Raw genomic sequence first — 21,338 nt, forward strand, 5'->3', positions numbered from 1 at the left:
GAAAATAATTTGCCTTCCCTTGAGTCCAGATCTGCGTATAACAATCATACTCTCTAAGAGCAAACTGTTGTTGTTGTGGTCTTCAGTCCTGAGACTGGTTTGATGCAGCTCTCCATGCTGCTCTATCCTGTGCAAGCTTCTTCATCTCCAGTACCTACTGCAACCTACATCCTTCTGAATCTGCTTAGTGTATTCATCTCTCGGTCTCCATCTACGATTCTTACCCTCCACGCTGCCCTCCAATGCTAAATTTGTGATCCCTTGATGCCTCAGAACGTGTCCTACCAACCGGTCCCTTCTTCTTGTCAAGTTGTGCCACAAACTCCTCTTCTCCCCAATTCTATTCAATACCTCCTCATTAGTTATGTGATCTACCCATCTAATCTTCAGCATTCTTCGGCAGCACCACATTTCGAAAGCTTCTATTCTCTTCTTGTCCAAACTATTTATCGTCCATGTTTCACTTCCGTACATGGCAACACTCCATACAAATACTTTCAGAAACGAGTTCCTGACACTTAAATCTATACTCGATGTTAACAAATTTCTCTTCTTCAGAAACGCTTTCCTTGCCATTGGCAGTCTTCATTTTATATCCTCTCTACTTCGACCATCATCAGATATTTTACTCTCCAAATAGCAAAACTCCTTTACTACTTTAAGTGTCTCATTTCCTAATCTAATTCCCTCAGCATCACCCGACTTAATTCGACTACATTCCATTATCCTCATTTTGCTTTTGTTGATGTTCATCTCATATCCTCCTTTCAAGACAGACCATTCCGTTCAACTGCACTTCCAAGTCCTTTGCTGTCTCTGACAGAATTACAATGTCATCGGCGAAGTTTTTATTTCTTCTCCATGGATTTTAATACCTACTCCGAATTTTTCTTTTGTTTCCTTTACTGCTTGCTCAAAATACAGATTGAATAACATCGCGGAGAGGCTACAACCCTGTCTTACTCTCTTCCCAACCACTGCTTCCCTTTCATGTCCCTCGACTCTTATAACTGTCATCTGGTTTCTGTACAAATTGTAAATAGCCTTTCGCTCCCTGTATTTTACCCCTGCCATCTTTAGAATTTGAAAGAGAGTATTCCAGTCAACATTGTCAAAAGCTTTCTCCATGTCTGCAAATGCTAGAAATGTAGGTTTGCCTTTCCTTAATCTATTTTCTAAGATAAGTCGTACGGTCAGTATTGCCTCACGTGTTCCAACATTTCTGCAGAATCCAAACTGATCTTCGCCGAGGTCGGCTTCTACCAGTTTTTCCATTCGTCTGTAAAGAATTCGCGTTAGTGTTTTGCAGCTGTGACTCATTAAACTGATAGTTCGGTAATTTTTACATCTGTCAACACCTGCTTTCTTTGGGATTGGAATTATTATATTCTTCTTGATGTCTGAGGGTATTTCGCCTGTCTCATACATCTTGCTCACCAGATGGTAGAGTTTTGTCAGGACTGGCTCCCCCAAGGCCATCAGTAGTTCCAATGGAATGTTGTCTACTCCCGGGGCCTTGTTTCGACTCAGGTCTATCAGTGCTCTGTCAAACTCTTCACACAGTATCGTATCTCCCATTTCATCTTCATCTACATCCTCTTCCATATCCATAATATTGTCCTCAAATACATCGCCGTTGTATAGACCCTCTATATATTCCTTTCACCTTTCTGCTTTCCCTTCTTTGCTTAGAACTGGGTTTCCATCTGAGCTCTTGATATTCATACAAGTGGTTCTCTTTAATTTTCCTGTAGCAGTATCTATCTTACCCCTAGTGAGATAAGCCTCTACATCCTTACATTTGTCCTCTAGTCATCCCTGCTTAGCCATTTTGCACTGCCTGTCGATATCATTTTTGAGACGTTTGTATTCCTTTTTGCCTGCTTCATTTACCGCATTTTTATATATTCTCCTTTCATCAATTAAATTCAATATTTCTTCTGTTACCCAAGGATTTCTACTTGCCCTCGTCTTTTTACCTACTTGAACCTCTGCTGCCTTCACTACTTCATCCCTCAAAGCTACCCATTCTTCTTCTACTGTATTTCTTTCCCCCATTCCTGTCAATTGTTCCCTAATGGTCTCCCTGAAACTCTGTACAACCTCTGGTTCTCTCAGTTTATCCAGGTCCCATCTCCTTAAATTCCCACCTTTTTGCAGTTTCTTCACTTTTAATCTACAGGTCATAACCAATACATTGTGGTCAGAGTCCACATCTGCCCCTGGAAATGTCTTACAATTTAAAACCTGGTTCCTAAATCTTTGTCTTACCATTATATAATCTATCTGACACCTTCTAGTATCTCCAGGATTCTTCCATGTATACAACCTTCTTTTATGATTCTTGAACCAAGTGTTAGCTATGATTAAGTTATGCTCTGTGCAAAATTCTACCAGTCGGCTTCCTCTTTCATTTCTCTCCCCCAATCCATATTCACCCACTATGTTTCCTTCTCTCCCTTTTCCTACTCGCGAATTCCAGTCACCCATGACTATTAAATTTTCGTCTCCCTTCACTACCTGAATAATTCATTTTATCTAATCATACATTTCATCAAATTCTACTCAAGAGGACGCCGTTATCAGGAGAAAGAAAACTTTCGTTCTATGGATCGGAGCGTGGAATGTCAGATCCCTTAATCGGGCAGGTAGATTAGTAAATTTAAAAAGGGAAATGGATAGGTTAAAGTTAGATATATTGGGAATTAGCGAATTTCGGTGGCAGGAGGAACAAGACTTTTGATCAGGTGAATACAGGGTTATATTTACAAAATCAAATAGGGGTAATGCAGGAGTAGCTATAATAATGAATAAAAAAAATAGGAGTGCGGGTAAGCTACTACAATCAGCATAGTGAACGCATTATTGTGGCCAAGATAGACACGAAGCCCACGTCTACCACAGTAGTATAAGTTTATATGTCAACTAGCTCTGCAGATGACGAACAAATTGAAGAAATGTATGATGAGATAAAAGAAATTATTGAGGTAGTGAAGGGAGACGCAAATTTAATAGTCATGGGTGACTGGAATTCGAGAGTAGGAAAAGGGAGAGAAGGAAACATAGTGGGTGAATATGGATTGGGGGAGAGAAATGAAAGAGGAAGCCGACTGGTAGAATTTTGCACAGAGCATAACTTAATCATAGCTAACACTTGGTTCAAGAATCATAAAAGAAGGTTGTATACATGGAAGAATCCTGGAGATACTAGAAGGTGTCAGATAGATTATGTAATGGTAAGACAAAGATTTAGGAACCAGGTTTTAAATTGTAAGACATTTCCAGGGGCAGATGTGGACTCTGACCACAATGTATTAGTTATGACCTGTAGATTAAAACTGAAGAGACTGCAAAAAAGGTGGGAATTTAAGGAGATGGGACCTGGATAAACTGAGAGAACCAGAGGTTGTACAGAGTTTCAGGGAGAGCATTAGGGAACAATTGACAGGAGTGGGGGAAAGAAATACAGTAGAAGAAGAATGGGTACCTTTGAGGGATGAAGTACTGAAGGCAGCAGAGGTTCAGGTACATAAAAAGACGAGGGCAAGTAGAAATTCTTGGGTAACAGAAAAAATATTGAATTTAATTGATGAAAGGAGAAAATATAAAAATGCAGTAAATGAAGCAGGCAAAAAGGAATACAAACGTCTCAAAATTGATATCGACAGGCAGTGCAAAATGGCTAAGCAGGGATGGCTAGAGGACAAATGTAAGGATGTAGAGGCTTATCTCACTAGGGGTAAGATAGATACTGCCTACAGGAAAATTAAAGAGAACCACTTGTATGAATATCAAGAGCTCAGATGGAAACCCAGTTCTAAGCAAAGAAGGGAAAGCAGAAAGGTGGAAGGAATATATAGAGGGTCTATACCAGGGTGATGTACTTGAGGACAATATTATTGAAATGGAAGAGGATGTAGATGAAGATGAAATGGGAGATACGATACTGCGTGAAGAGTTTGACAGAGCACTGAAAGACCTAAGTTGAAACAAGGTCCCGGGAGTAGACAACATTCCATTAGAGCTACTGATGGCCTTGGGAGAGCCAGCCCTGACAAAACTCTACCATCTGGTGAGCAAGATGTATGAGGCAGGCGAAATACCCTCAGACTTCAAAAAGAATATAATAATTCCAATCCCAAAGAAAGCAGGCGTTGACAGATGTGAAAATTACCGAACTATCAGTTTAATGAGTCACAGCTGCAATATACTAACGCGAATTCTTTACAGACGAATGGAAAAACTAGTAGAAGCCGACCTCGGCGAAGATCAGTTTGGATTCCGTATAAATATGGGGAACACGTGAGGCAATACTGACCCTACAACTTATCTTAGAAGCTAGACTCAGAAAAGGCAATCCTACGTTTCTAGCATTTGTAGACATGGAGAAATCTTTTGACAATATTGACTGGAATACTCTCTTTCAAATTCTGAAGGTGGCAGGGGTAAAATACAGGGAGCGAAAGGCTATTTACAATTTGTACAGAAACCAGATGGCATTTATAAGAGTTGAGGGGCATGAAAGGGAAGCAGTGGTTGGGAAAGGAGTGAGACAGGGTTGTAGCCTCTCCCCGATGTTATTCAATCTGTTTATTGAGCAAGCAGTAAAGGAAACAAAAGAAAAATTCGGAGTAGGTATTAAAATCCATGGAGAAGAAATAAAAACTTTAAGGTTCGCCGATGACATTGTAATTCTGTCAGATACAGCAAAGTACTTGGAAGAGCAGTTGAACGGAATGGACAGTGTCTTGAAGGGAGGATATAAGATGAACATCAACAAAAGCAAAACGAGGATAATGGAATGTAGTCAAATTAGGTCGGTTGATGCTGAGGGAATTAGATTAGGAAATGAGACACTTAAAGTAATAAAGGAGTTTTGCTATTTGGAGAGCAAAATAACTGATGATGGTCGAAGTAGAGAGGATATAAAATGTAGACTGGCAATGGCAAGGAAAGCGTTTCTGAAGAAGAGAAATTTGTTAACATCGAATATAGATGTAAGTGTCAGGAAGTAGTTTCTGAAAGTATTCGTATGGAGTGTAGCCATGTATGGAAGTGAAACATGGACGATAAACAGTTTGGACAAGAAGGGAATAGAAGCTTTCGAAATGTGGTGCTACAGAAGAATGCTGAAGATTAGATGGGTAGATCACATAACTAATGAGAAGGTATGAATGGGATTGGGAAGAAGAGGAGTTTGTGGCACAACTTGACTAGAAGAAGGGATCCGTTGGTAGGACACGTTCTGAGGCATCAAGGGATCACCAATTTAGTATTGGAGGGCAGCGTGGAGGGTAAAAATCGTAGAGGCAGACCAAGAGACAAATACACTAAGCAGATTCAGAAGGATGTAGGTTGCAGTTCGTACTGGGAGATGAAGAACCTCGCACAGGATAGAGTAGCATGGAGAGCTGCATCAAACCAGTCTCAGGACTGAAGACCACAACAACAACAACAACATAACATATAATAGCAGCACCTGCAGCTATGCGTTAAAGGATAGCCAGTTTCACGATAGACTGTTTCGCATTCTGTTGCATGCCATCACATTCCATCAGTCCTCATCTCTCCAATATGATTCAATAAGCATTGTTTTAGAGTGCTACCGAGCTGAACGTCTTACGATTTATAGCTCCCAAGGGGTTCGCCGTCAGTCTTTATTGCGTGAACCTTTGTGATCACTGTGGCGAGCCATTTTTGATTCAGTGTTCATGGTGCAAGTCGTGGTTTGTTTTGAACATTTCTTGAATATCGACGATTTCCATTATGTGAAGTGTAATACATACAACCGATACAAGATTGACCTCTGCACCTCCCGGACGCTCATTTTCTGTTGCCCTCCTGATGCACACGATGAGTCACTAACAGCTAACATTTTTCCTGTCATAATTATTAACACAATACTTTCAAATGAGCCTTACTAAAGACTGAACTTGCAACCTCGCACTCAAGGAGTTACTTGTTAGTGTTAAGTTCGGTGTCCGTTGTGTTCACGTACTCCACAATGTGAGACTAGCTTATAAGCATAGATCACGAATTACTTGTTTGTATGACAGCAGCGTGTATACTGAACTTTTCGCAATTTTCCTAATTCTGGATCTATTTCACTCAGTGGGTTTCTTGTTCGCCGTCTCGAGTTCTATTATACCGGATGTAAGTCAGTAATTTAATTAACTGATGCTATGATATGAATTCTTTACCTGTACCCACGGAAGGACCATTTCGGTATCTGATTTTACGTTTTTTGTTCCAGTTTGGAACACAGAAGTCCGTGACACGGCTCAGTTGCTACAAACTACTCTCTGACTCCTAAACGGTGGTAAGATAAACGAGTATCTTGCGTAGTTTTTCTATATGAAACGATACGTGAATGATTTTTGTGTGTGTTCCTATCTATTTCCTATTGTACTGTCCCGCAATCCTAAAAGAAAGAAGGATTGCATCAAAATGTACATATTTACTATTATCTTGATCACTATGATTGTTGTGACTTGGCAAGACAGCCAAGCCACTAGGAGATAGCCGAAAGGCACGCGTTTAAGCTCACGCAGGCTGGCGTGAGGTCTGGAACAGTAAAGGAGTTGAGTCTAGTAAAAAAGGTACGTAGCTTCTGGAATACTTACCTTTAATCCATAATTGGTGAACATCGGTCTGACGGTAGATGCATCACAAGATAAATAGTAAATGATAATGGCGCCTTGCTAGGTCGTAGCAAATGACGTAGCTGAAGGCTATGCTAACTATCGTCTCGGCAAATGAGAGCGTAATTTGTCAGTGGACCATCGCTAGCGTCCGCAGCTCGTGGTCGTGCGGTAGCGTTCTCGCTTCCCGCGCCCGGGTTCACGGGTTCGATTGCCGGCGGGGTCAGGGATTTTCTCTGCCTCGTGATGACTGGGTGTTGTGTGATGTCCTTAGGTTAGTTAGGTTTAAGTAGTTCTAAGTTCTGGGGGACTGATGACCGTAGATGTTAAGTCCCATAGTGCTCAGAGCCATGTGAACCATTTTGAGCCATCGCTACCAAAGTCGGCTGTACAACTGGGGTCGAGTGCTAGGAAGTCTCTCTAGACCTGCCGTGTGGCGGCGCTCGGTCTGCAATCACTGACAGTGGCGACACGCGGGTCCGACGTATACTAACGGACCGCGGCCGATTTAAAAGCTACCACCTAGCAAGTGTGGTGTCTGGCGGTGACACCACAATGATAATACGATTGTTCACGAAGTGATCATGACAAGTTTATTTTTGTTTTCTGATCCCTATGAACGCCTTATTGCGAAATGTATCTCTGTAAGTTGGATCACAAGTTCGGGGTGTTTTTGTTTTGCACGTTGGTATTCCGGTTGCTATAGGCTTATTTATCGATTTTCATTTTTTATTTATAGTTCAGTATCGCAATTTAAGTTTACATATTGCCATTTTGTCATTTGGAGAGAATGAGCGGAGCTGAGAACGCTAGAAAATCGAATGCCAAGTGGAGAAATAACATTTCCGACGTATTCTGCTGTTTAAATTCAGTAGAGGGACGACAGCAGCACAGGCAGCCAGAAACTGCGCCGAGTTTGGGGGTGATGCCACGCGACGTAGCACGGCAAGAAAATGGTTTTCTAGTTTCAAGGAGGATCGTTTTGGCATTAGTGAATCTCCACGTTCCCGAAGACCTTCCTGGTATGATGAAGATCGTTTAAAAGCATTAACCCACCATGATCCACGTCAGTGTATTTGAGAAATGGCAAATGTGAAGAATTGTGATCATTCCACCATCGTGCGACATGTTTAAAATGAGAAAAGTTCAACAATCGGGTGTATGTGTCCTGTATGCTCTAAGCCAAAACCACAAAAGTCACTGGGTGACCATAGGTGCATCTCTGCTACCTCGTCATCAGTTGGTTAATGAACAACACCGACCATTTCTATCCAGTACCGTTACGGCTGACGAAAGACGATGTCTTTATGCTAATATAAGAAAAAGAAAGAAATTGTTGTGCCCAAACAAAGCAGCAACTCCCATGCAAAGACCTGCCCGCGTACACAAAATATAATGTTGTTTATGTGATGGAACAGCGACGGTGCGGTGTACGTGGGTACTACGAATTGCTTCCGCAAGATGCAACCATCACTGCTCAAATTTATTGTCAGCAACTCAGACGTCTTGCAGACGCAGTGCAAGAACAACAGCTAAGAAGACTGCGTGAAGCGATGCTACTCCACTATATCGCCAGTCAGACTGACAGAAAAGACTACACAGGAATTGGGTCCGGAAGTCATTCCACACACACCTCATTCGCCTGATCTTGCGCTCTCAGATTTTCACTTCCTCTGCTCACTATCGAACAATCTTCAAGGAAGTTCATTTCCAGATGAAAATGAGCTCCGAACATGACTCGACGAGTTCTTCGCCTCAAATCCACGTGATTTTTTTCAGTCGCGGAATCGAAAAGTTACCCGTGCGTTGGCAGACTGTTGTAAATAGTGAAGCAGAATATATTATTGATGACTAAAGTCTCTCTTGCGTTTATTAAACTTATGGAAGAACGCTACCAACTTAAGCACCAACCCAATATTACCCTTCGTGGAGTAATAAATGCACAACTCATTCCTGTAATCTGTTAGTACTGTAAAGGACCCTAAAGCTGCACTGCAATTATCCTCCTCCTCAACATGTCGTTATTCCAACGCCTTGCTGTATGAAACGCGTGGTAAATCGTTCCTGTAATGAAAAGAAGGAATGACTCCAAAACTAATTTGCCAGCCTCCTTGCTTTATGCAATTTCTGAGTCAGCTTTGGATTTCTCACATGCCTATCTAGTTCTAAATATTTGGGAGTTTTTGTCATGATAAATGGGCATGTTGAATGATGAACCTAGAGCACACGGTTATAGACATAATCTTAATAGAGTCTACAGCGAAGAATCACACTCCAAGTGTGATACATCCCATGAATGACTTGTGCCGTTGATAGCATAATCCATACAGACTATAAAAATGGATGTGTGTGTGTGTGTGTGTGTGTGTGTGTGTGTGTGTGTGTGTGTGTGTGTGTGTTTTCCACAGCTCCTCCTAAACCGCTGCGCTAGACCCGCTGGACCGATTTCAATCAAACTTGATACGCATGTCACTGACTGGTAGCGTTGTACAAAAATCTTTCTAGGAAAGTTTCATTGTTCTTTTTCTGTTTCTGTGCTGCAGCAATGTATACTTGACTCTTAAAATAATTCTATTCTTGTAATTATGACCTCGTAGGTCTGGGTTTGGGGCTCACTGAAGGGAAACAGTTTCAATAGAGGGCGACAGGGGTATGAAAAAGAAATGCGTGTCGTGATTCACCTGTGATTCTGTAGGGGCCGAAATGTTGATTCAGATGTGTCATCTATTCTTTCCTTCATCTCGTCGAATTGTCGGAAGGGCAGAGGTGAGAGCTGAATTCCTTCTTCTAGCTTCTGGGGCCTTTTGCAGCTGAGTGCTTGCGCTTGTACAAGACAAGAAACTGCTGATAGCACTTCTGTTATTTGTTGACTCTGAAACTGAACGAGACATGTCAGGCGCTGCCCAACAGTTATATGTTGCTATCCCTGGTTTGCCATGATTCCTTAAATATCTCAACATAAATATTTCAGATTATGTATTTCAAGTTAATATATCAGGTGAGTTTTCCCAACATGTACAAACTCTAGGGACTGATCGATGGCCGGCCGCTGGTGGCCGAGCGGTTCTGGCGCTACAGTCTGGAACCGCGCGACCGCTACGGTCGCAGGTTCGAATCCTGCCTCGGGCATGGATGTGTGTGTTGTCCTTAGGTTAGTTAGGTTTAAGTAGTTCTAAGTTCTAGGGGACTTACCACCTCAGCAGTTGAGTCCCATAGTGCTCAGAGCCATTTTTTTTGACTGATCGATGAAAGGATACGGAACAAAGGAAGTCTAATGAACTTACGTCCGGAAATGCATGGTTTCAATGCTAACACCATTTATTCAATCGCCGGCCGCGGTGGTCTCGCGGTTCTAGGCGCGCAGTCCGGAACCGTGTGACTGCTACGGTCGCAGGTTCGAATCCTGCCTCGGGCATGGATGTGTGTGATGTCCTTAGGTTAGTTAGGTTTAAGTCGTTCTAAGTTCTAGGGGACTTACCACCACAGCAGTTGAGTCCCATAGTGCTCAGAGCCATTTGAACCATTTTTTAACCATTTATTCAATCATACCTTCTTACAGAGACTGCGGGCTAATACGCGCTGTACCGTGCAGCCAGAGTTACAGTATGCATGGTTTCCTCCTATTGTACACAACGTTTCCGTATTCCCATTGAAAGCTTACCGACATGTTGTTTACCTTCGGAAAGGCAAATGAAGCGGGCGGCGGGCAGCAAGGTTGTATCAGGAGACTTATCCCCGCCGACAACAACCACAGTACTCAATGTCTGCAACAGTGTCCCACCGTTTGTCTGAGACAGGGTCGTGTCAGGAAACTGGAAGTCTTGATTGATGTAGCCGAAATGCTCGAACACCAGACTTGGAGAAAAAAGTGATTAATAGGAAGTCTTGATGGATGTAGTCCAAATGTTCGGACACCAGACTTGAAGAAAAACGTGATTAACACTGGAAGGCGACCGCCGTGTCAGTAAATGGTAATTGGCCCGCCAGTAGAGGGTAGACCAGACGACCGTGTGGAATACTGACTGTTGTTGTGACTACCCCTATCGCTTACAGCGTGTGCAGGGCTTACTAGCGACAGACTTTCCACATCAGGAGCTGTTTTGTCACTGGTTTCTTCACCGGGCAACCACGATTCCAGGATTTGTGTCATCCAACTTTTTAGGTGGAGTGGTATCTTCAACTTTCATAACAGTCCTTTGTGGGGTAGTATGAAGAACCCCAATGGTATGGGGACAGCGAATCATCAGCATTGGTGAAGCCGGAATGTCCGAGCCGGGAAAATTGGCGACTGTATTTTGGGACCAGTCTTCCTTCCACGTCGTCTAACAGGCCGGAACTTGCGTTTCTTGCGGGCGAATTTGTCTCCCCTGCTGAAAGAAGTGTCACTGATGATTCGAACGCTTATGTGGCTGCTACATGATTGCACTCCAGCCCATTTCGCCGTCAACGTCCGGACGCATGCCAATCGTGTCTTGCCGGCCGGAGTGGCCGAGCCATTGTAGGCGCTACAAATGGCTCTGAGCACTATGGGACTTAACATCTGAGGTCATCAGTCCCCTAGAACTTAGAACTACTTCAACCTAACTAACCTAAGGACATCACACACATCCATGCCCGAGGCAGGATTCGAACCTGCGACCGTAGCGATCGCGCGGTTCCAGACTGAAGCGCCTAGAACCGCTCGACCACACCGGCCGGCTAGGCGCTACAGTCTGGAAACTTGTGAGCGCTGCGGTCCCAGGTTCGAATCCTGCCTCGGGCATGGATGTGTATCATGTCCTTAGGTTAGTTAGGTTTAGGTAGTTCTAAGTTCTAGGGGACTGATGACCTCAGAAGTCAAGTCCCATAGTGCTCAGAGCCATTTGAACGATTTGAACCAATCGTGTCAGCTTCCTTGCACACTGTGTGGGTCTTTAGTGGATAAAGGAGCGAGGAACAGACGTCGTTCATGAACAGAGAATTCAGATACTAATTTATTCTATATTTCATATCAAGTAGCAAAAATAATACATAACTCTGTTGCTGTAGTTGCAGAGGCAGTTGCTAACAGTAGATGTGAATGTAGAAACGCATACAGATACAAAAGATCTATAAATCTGCCACGCTTCAACACAAAGCATATTCATAAGATGTCATGCCCTGGCCAATATGGAAGTCTGAAAATGTCATTCAACTGGCAAACACACAAAATGGGCTCAGTGAATGAATGCTCAGACTCAAGTACACCGGCCACTGAAGCTCCGGAGAGGGGATGCTTGCATCTCATTGGCAGCGGCGTAATGTGTCGTGGCAACGCCCTCATCCCGCGGTGGCGACTGCAGGAAGCGCGGTGACGTAACTGGCGGCGAGTGTAATTGAAAGTGCGACTGAACCGATAGCGGCCGATACCGCAAACACATTGCTACGTCCTCATCCTCTGGTCCGGCAATAAAGGAATAAATTCCCGGATCATCGTACAGTTCCCTTAATCTAACACAAAAACAATTTTTTCTTATAATATAATTAGATTTAATTATGTAAGATGGCATAAATATACAATGTGACTTCCATGTGTACAGCATTACAATACCGCTAATGCTTATTGTCATCAAAGGAACCGAAATGAGAGATGCCAGCATCCATTAGGACAGGGCTTCACAGCATACGTGCTCGCGGAGCAAGCTGTGAGCAGCAAGGCGCGAGTACGGAGCAGCGCGAGCACGCGACCCCCACTACCGGACCAGAGCGGAGAGTGGGGAGAGTCACGTGGGGCACACAACAGCTGCCGCCAGTCAATGTAAATCCGCGGCCATCTGTAGGGATATCACTCACGAATTATTACTGTGACAAATGAAACAAATAAAGGAGAATGTACACGTGCCACATAATTTTATTAGCTTAGTGTATGCCTCTACATTCGAATTAATTTGTGAACTGTTACACAATAAAAGGTGTCACTGAAGTGTGGGATTCTCTGTTATCCTGTACTTTTTGCCCTTTACTATTGCGTCTATGTTCGGAGTAATTGTTCTTGTGCATCGTAGGCGCAGCGTGCAGTTTAAATTTCGATCAGACAATGCGTTTCTCAGGCGCGTCTTGTTACATTTCATTGCAGAGAACAGTTATTCACAAACATACATGGAACCGAACATTGATATTATTGTAGCCGCCAGTTTGTGCAAATGAGGAAATCTATCCTGAGGGAAGTGTCTGTAAAATTCCAAAATGTTTTTCTTGTTCTGAAATTTGTCTCTGTATTCTCTGTCACACTGCAGGTCAATAATTTCTAATTGCAGCTCAGGACGAATCTCTTCAATATTCGCTGAATATGGAGAGGAGAACAGATCAGAATCACTGTCTAGTGCTGTCAGATCTTGAAAGCGTTGATCAAATTCTTCCTTAAGGGCAACTAAACCATGTGAATAACGTTCACAGTCTTTGTGAACATCTTGCATGGATAATAATTTAGGAAAATGAGCTAGATTTCCTGTTTCCAGCTGACTCACCCGAAGTGTCAACTTCATTTTAAAAGCTCGTATTCGATCTATGAAATGAGTAATTAGCAGATCTTTACCTTGTAGTGAAATGTTCAAAGCATTCAGATGGCTAGTTAAATCTGCTAAGAACGCGAGATCACATTTCCATGAAGGCTCTTTCAATTCAGGAACACACATGTTATTTATTTCCATGAACATATTTATCTCATCTAATAGGCAAAAATTCGATTTAATAATTCGCCACGACTAAGCCAGCGGACCTCGCTGTAATAAGTCAGGCTACCATACTGCCTTTCTACATCCTCAAGAAAGCTTTTAAATTGTCTGTGTTGTAGCCCATGCTTCCTTATATAATTGGTTGTACGAACAACAGTCATCACATTTTTTAGAGTGCTACTCTTTGCACATAAGTTTTCCTGGTGGATCACACAGTGAACGCCCCTTATTTCGTTCGGCACGGTCAGTTTTTGCATTTTCTCCTTCAACAGCGCAACGAAACCTAATTTTTTCCCTGTCATCGCTGGTGCACCGTCTGTAGACACTGAAACTAAAGAATTCTACGACAATCCTATATTTTCAACACTTTCTTCAACACTACTTAAAATATCACCTCCGGTTGTAGTGTTCTTCATGGCTACTACATCGAGGAGCTCCTTCCTCACCTGAAGATGTCTATTAATGTGGTGTCACCGCCAGACACCACACTTGCTAGGTGGTAGCTTTTAAATCGGCCGCGGTCCGGTAGTATAAGTCGGACCCGCGTGTCGCCACTGTCAGTGATCGCAGACCGAGCGCCACCACACGGCAGGTCTAGAGAGACGTACTAGCACTCGCCGCAGTTGTACAGCCGACTTTGCTAGCGACGCCACACTGACAAATACGCTCTCATTTGCCGAGACGATAGTTAGCATAGCCTTCAGCTACATTTGCTACGACCTAGCAAGGCGCCTATTCAATTGCTAATTAATATTATGAAGCATGTATCATCAAGAGCGATGTTCAACAATTATGGATTAAAGTCAAGTATTCCAGAAGCTACGTACTTTTCTTTATAGCATTCATTACGTATCCTGTTTCAAACCTCACGCCAGCCTGCGTGAGCTTAACGCGTGCCTTTCGGCTACTTCCGAGTGGCGTGGCTGTCTTGCTACGCCACTACAATTAACATCTCTAATAAATACGGAAAGCTGCGCTGTTCCAGTGATATCAACACTTTCGTCCAGAGCTAGAGAATACGCCATAAAATCTTTATAGATATTTGCAAGCTAGCTCTGGACGTCGTCTGCCATGTCCTGTATGCGACACATAATGGTCATGTCAGATAATGGCACAATCCGAAACTGTTCAACTTGAGATGGACACAAATGTTCTGCTGCAACTACCAAACATCTTTTATTAAATCGCCATCAGTGAAGGGGCGCAGGGATTTTGCTAAAAACAAAGCAATTTTGTAGCTCACTCTGAGAGCTGCCTCAGTTGATTTTTCTTCGTCATCCAGATCTTCTTCGGATAGCTTCCTTTTAAGTTTAATAACTTCCTGTGCACGATCTGGTCCATCACATTTTCCACTTCCGTAGTCTTTCGCGTGGTACGACATATAATGTCGCTGCAAATTAAATTTCCTGAAAGAATTCAGCGTTTTGTAACATACTAAACATTTTGCAACACCATCTTTTTCTGTAAACAGATACAATTCCTCCCAATGGGGGTTGAACTGCGAAAGCATGGTTGGGGTTACACAACGGCGACTTGACATGATTCTTAACCAGCGAAGTGACTGTTAAGAGCTGATCGTAGTACTTTAAACGTTACACAGTCGGCGCGAATTCAATAGGCACGCTGCGGCCCTATTCAAACGTGCGCGCGCATTTCCCCTCCCTCCCCTCCCTCCCAACTCCACGACCTTGCACCTGCTCGCGAGCACGTGCCTGAGCAGACGCGAGTACTCGCGCTCAAAACCGGCCAGTTGTTAAGCCCTGCATTAGGAGCATGTGTAATGTGTCTAGGAAAACTGTGAGAAGAAAGATTTTTTTTCTTTCTTTTACGTTAAGATTTTGTAGCTACTTGTGGTAAATTTTACATAGTCATAGGAACTAAGAAAACGTAATATCTTTGTAGTCATAAACGTGTGTGTGTGTGTGTGTGTGTGTGTGTGTGTGTGAGTGTGTGTGTGTGTGTGTGTGTCTGCCCGTCGAAGTGACCTCATGGCAAGAAGTTGTCAGTCGACGAATTATACTGGAATCCTTCCCGTGCCTGACTTGAGTGGGGACGACCGTTGGTTGGTCGTTCGGTCGGTCGTCGCAGCGGACGACGTGCATTTGGTCTTCCGACCGCTTCTGGCTTCCCTGTGTTTGTGCCGACTTACAATTCGTCCGTATTGTTTCACAGTCACTGGCTTTACAAGGGGAGGCCCCCAATTGTGAAATTCAGATTCGATTCATACTGCGCATAATAAAAGCTCATGGCCAGAGGTGTAATGTGGCAAAGCACCAAGATGCACTTCTCAACCGTTGTCGAGAAAATCGACAGTTAAAAGAAACCGTTGCCGTGAAATACTCTCCACGATGAATATTTTCCTACGGCGTCATAGCGCAGCGGTAAGCGCTGGGGTTCGTAATCCGAAGGTCGCCGGATCGAATCTCGCGCTATGCAATATTTTTTTATTATTAGTTTTTTGCAGTTCATATATATATATATATAAAAACTATTAATGAATTGCTTATGCATGTTGGTGAAGGCGGATCGCTCTCCAATTATACAACCTCCATTTTTCCGTTTTTTTAACAGGGTGTACCAAAGCTGTTCCGTCCGCACTGATTTTCGACGATGTTATAAGTTGCTCTAGGGACCGCATCTACCTTCTTTCGAAGTTAGCAGGCAACTACGCTGTTATGGGGCGGCTCGTTTCGGCCCATTCAACATCTGTCCTTCAAGTGTAACGAGCGAGTAACGGAGTTTATACTTCATACCTGCCGCAGCAAGTTTGTGTTCGTGGGGTCTATTCTAATTCGAACGTTTGACTTACGCTACACGTATTCGTTTCGGAATACCGTTTCTACGTCTTCCGTTAACTATACGTGGTTAACATTATGAATACAATTAATAACATTTGTGAAATACAACTTTGTTTGCGGAAAACATAATGATGTTCGAAGTCGCCAGTTTTTCCACGACAAACGACTTTCAACAACTTATTATAGGCATAATTGTTGCAACTGATTGCCGGGAATTATTTATATATATATATATATATATATACATATATATATATATATATATATATATATATATGGATCACAAAAAACAAAGACTAAAAAAAAAGTTGCATGGAGCAAGATTCGATCCGGCGACCTTCGGATTACGAACCCGAGCGCTTACCGCAGCACCACCACGCTGTAGAAAATTACAAATCGTAGAGAGTATTTCACCGCAACGGTTTCTTTTAACTGCCGATTTTCTCGACAACGGCTGAGAAGTGCATCTTGGTGCTTTGCCACATTACACCTCTGGCCATGAGCTTTTATTATGCGCAGTATGAATCGAATCTGAATTTCACAATTTGCGGCCTCCCCTTGTTAGTATTGTGAGTTGTTGGTGGAATTGTTTTCCCGGATCCGTGTGTCTCTTGTTGTTTTAAATGAGCAATTATTTTAATGTTGTCTGCGTACTGGATTTGGTGAGGAGTTGTGAACGGATATCAGTTCGGTTAGGGGCGCAGCAGCGAGCAGGTCCGTGCAGAGCGGGGGCAAGCCGGGGCCGCTGGCGGCGTGCCGCCACTGCCGGATCGAGGAGGGGCAGCTGCGAGAGCGACGGCTTCGTTGCACTCCGAACCCTGGACGTTTAAGTTGAGTGAAGAGTTAACTGCTATTGCAACCTCGACTATTCTGAGATCTCGCCTTTGGTCGGTGGGTTGTTGCTCCCAGGGCCGCTAACAAGGGAACCTCCCCATCGCACCCCCCTCAGATTTAGTTATAAGTTGGCACAGTGGATAGGCCTTAAAAAACTGAACACAGATCAATCGAGAAAACAGGAAGAAGTTGTGTGGAACTATGAAAAAATAAGCAAAATATACAAAATGAGTAGTCCATGCGCAGATAGGTGGCAACATCAAGGATACTCTAGATCTAAGAGCACCGTGGTCCCGTGGTTACGTGTGCAGCTGCGAAACGAGAGGTCCTTGGTTCAAGTCTCCCCTCAAATGAAAAATTTTTCTTTATTTTCCCAAAATTATGATCTGTCCATTCGTTCATTGACGTCTCTGTTCACTATAATAAGTTTAGTGTCTGTGTTTTGCGACCGCACCGCAAAACCGTGCGATTAGTAGACGAAACGACGTGCCTCTCCAATGGGAACCGAAAACATTTGATCGCAAGGTCATAGGTCAACCGATTCCTCCACAGGAAAACACGTCTGATATATTGTATACGACACTGGTGAGGGCATGTGCGTCACATGACAGGAATATGTTGTCGACCCACCTAACTTGTACACTTGGCGAATGGGTAAAAAGATTCTTCTACATTGCCCGATTTAGGTTTTCTTGTGGATGTTAGAATTACTCCCAAAAAAGTGATGAAAACATAAGAGTTTGTCACATAAACTGCAACAAATGAATCCAACAGTTTCACAGTCGCACAATTTTCCCTGTGCTCTGTCAAAACATGTTTTTAACGTTTTCAAATTTTTCCGTGTGTAGACCGTCAAATCCTGCATATGTCCAAGCAAATCTGAACATGTCCTGGAATTTTGGAGAGCGAATTTGATTATGTGTGAGTGACTGAATTTTGATAATTGCCTGAAAATAAAAAATAAAATTTTACGCTCGAAGGAAGACTTGAACCAAGTACCTCTCGTTCCGCAGCTGCACACGCTAACCACGTGACCACGGCGCTCCTGGCTTCACATAACCCATAAGTTACCTATCTTCGCATGGACTACTCAGTTTGTATATTTTGCTTATTTTTTTCATAGTTCCACACAACTTCTTCCTGTTTTCTCGATTGATCTGTGTTCAGTTTTTCAGTGCCAACTTATAACTAAATCTGAGGGGGGTGCGATGGGGAGGTTCCCTTGTGAGAATGGTGGCAACGAGTGAAGTGTTTCGAGGCGGCGAAATATTGCAGTCGTCTTTCCCTATTCGTTATTCATAATTGAATTTAGCATTATTCTTATTAGTGAAGTGCAACCAGTGGTATTTTCTGCCTTGTGGCCGCTAACGCCCCAGCTACCTGCCCTGGAGGTTAGTGTACTTGTCCGGCAGTGTACCTTTCCTCGTCGTGTTGATGCTGTCCGACACGGTGTGTAGTTCGACAGCCTCTTGTACTGAGCATATTTTTTGGAAGGTCTACCTTGGTTCTAGTGTTTCCTTCCGCCTTGGGTGTTTTCTGAAGACGTAGTGCTGTCTGTCTCTTCGCCCTTGCCTAAAAATATTCCATCGTTGTACCGGTGATCGGACGTTAGGCGGATTAGTTAGTCGGTCGGCGCCTAAGCTGCCCCTAGTTTGAGTTGCCATCCTGTTACGTGAGTACAACTCTTAGCTGCCAGGCCTCACCTTATCTTATGTTTGAATTACCTTGGAACACTTGCTGAGAACCGTTTGTCCTGATTCCTTAGATTGTGATGTTTGTTTTAAGGGTATTTGTAATTTTCTAATTATTGTTGGTGTGGCCTTCAGCTGAGCAATAATTTCACTTCTTTTGTGATAAGGCCTTCGGCCGTCTTACAGTAAGTTTTTTTTAAGAAAACTTGTTTTAAAAGCGACGTATTTATTTTAAAAGTGCTATTTGTAATTGTTTTCCTCACTTATTATTCAGGCCTTCAGCCGTTTGTTATTTTACATTGTTTGTGGCCTTCAGCCAAGTAATAATTTCACTTCTCTTATAATGTCTTCAGCCGTGTTAAAGTTTGTTTTAAAACGAAGTATTTTTCTTAATATGTGCTATCTGGAATTGTTCTTCTGACTTCTAATTGAGGCGTTCAGCCGTTTGTTGTTTGAGGTTATTGTTGGTGGCCTTCGGACCTAAAATTGTGGAAAAAATTTTTTTGTGATAAGGTCTACAGCCGTCATACAGTCAATTGTGGTTTTTTTAGGAGATTATTTTAAAATTTTAATTTCTTTAAATAAAGTTTACGTATTTGTTGTGCAACCGAGAGTAACGGATTATGGCCCCGCCCACAATCGTAACCTCATCCTGCCCCATCCTGAGAAATCAGCTCTCAATTAAGCTACATCCAACTTCTTTTAATAAGCTTCCTCTGTCTATATGAGTTATTGCTGGGGCTTGTTGAATTAATCAGCCATATTAACAGTGGGTAATAAAAACTTCACTTTCAAAGGGAAACTGTCTGAGTGTTTAGGAACACAAAAGCTGTTTATTTCTTTATCAACTGAGTATGAGAAAAGGATTTCTAATAGAAGACACTGCACAACAAGGCGAAAAATTACGTGCGATTGGCGAATCCAGGCTACACGCGATCAGTGCAAGATTCGTTTTGGCGTACCACGATTAAATTACTGAGACTGCAAGACCATGCAGTGCTGTGCGGCTGGTCCCGGCGGAGGTTCGAGTCCTCCCTGGCGCATGGGTGTGTGTGTTTGTCCTTAGGATAATTTAGGTTAAGTAGTGTGTAAGCTTAGGGACTGATGACCTTAGCAGTTAAGTCCCATAAGATTTCACACACATTTGAACCATGCAGTGAAATGGTAGAAGGTCGATCTTGGATATTTCCAGCAAAAAATCGGCACCCGTAATTACTCCAGAAAGGACAATCTCTACAAATGTCGACATTGTATAAAAATCTTTGCAGCAAATATTTTTTGCTCGTTCAGTTTCTGTAAGAGAGGCTTAAAACACTTAATTGATAGGTGAAAGAGCAAACTGATAATATAGTGCATTGTCATGCTGATACGAGCACTAATCACGTCCGAACTGTCCCCTTACTGCATGCAGTACACACTGCTGTAAAATACGCTCATATCCTTCCGCTTGCAGCACTTTCTCAAGCGCAATAAACGGACAACACCCAAATCACGAGAAACGCCGGCGCACGCAAACATCCCCTCCTCTGCATATCAACTGGTGGCACTACACATGATGGCAGTTAACGTTCTCTAGGCATTCGCCAAACCCAAACTTTTACATTTAATGGCAACAGGGCACACCGTGATTCATGATTGCAACTCTTTTCCAGCCATCCACCGCCCAGTGACGTTGCTCTTGGCACCATCTCAAGCGTCGCTTAGCGTTGACTTCAGAAACGTGCTGCACGTGAGTAGTTGTTCGACCATTGGACCCCACTCATTTTTATTCCCTCTGCACGCTCATTAAGCTAGCTGGACTGTTGGTAGCAGTTTGGAACTCGCGAGCGATTTCTTCCGCTCATTTCATGAGATTTTTCACAGTCGCTCTCCGCAATTCTCAACGGTCACTCTCCGTCAGTATGTGGGATGTGTCTGGTCTTGGTTTAGATGTCGAACCTGCGTGATTGCACTTCACATCACCTATAGTTGCCTTGGGCGGCCTTGGAAGGGTTGAAATGTTGCTGGCTTTGTTACCCACAAAGGAACTCGCCATCGCACCTTCGTCAGATTTAGTAGAGGGTTGGCCCATTGGATAGTCCATTAAAAACTGAACACAGATCAGGCATGAAAACAGTAAGAAGATGTACTGAACTGTGGAAGAAAGAAGCAAAATAGATACAATGAACGGTCCAAATTTAATATGTGCAATATCGATCGCTGTTAATGACTGTCGTGTTGTGGTTGTGTGGCCACGGTGTAGGACTGCAATGTGGGAGATCCGAGTTCAAATCTCTCTTGTTCAAATTTTTATTTATTTTCTTCTTCGCAAAATTACGAACTGTTCGTCACATCAATGACTGGACGTCAATCCGCTCGCTATATTCAAATTTGTGTACGTGTCGTGGCGTAATGTCCGTTAGCAACAGCGACGTGTAACGAAGGGGCCTGCAAACATGTGTACCTGCTATTTCTTCTACACAAGTACCACATGTTATGCCTCTTGCGTTCCGTTTCGTAAGTTTTTACTCTTGAATTCCTTTGTTGTAACATAGTTCACATCCATGTATTTGTTGTTTTCATTTCTTTTTTTTGTTATGGTTTTAGGGCGCAAAACTGCTACGGTCATTAGCGCCCGGTCTGTGACTTAGGAAAAGCTAAAAATCGAAACTGGAAACCAGCAGCAACGGGAGCAAAACTCAA

Source organism: Schistocerca serialis, chromosome 5 (genome assembly GCF_023864345.2).
Source record: "Schistocerca serialis cubense isolate TAMUIC-IGC-003099 chromosome 5, iqSchSeri2.2, whole genome shotgun sequence".
NCBI lineage: Eukaryota > Metazoa > Arthropoda > Insecta > Orthoptera > Acrididae > Schistocerca > Schistocerca serialis.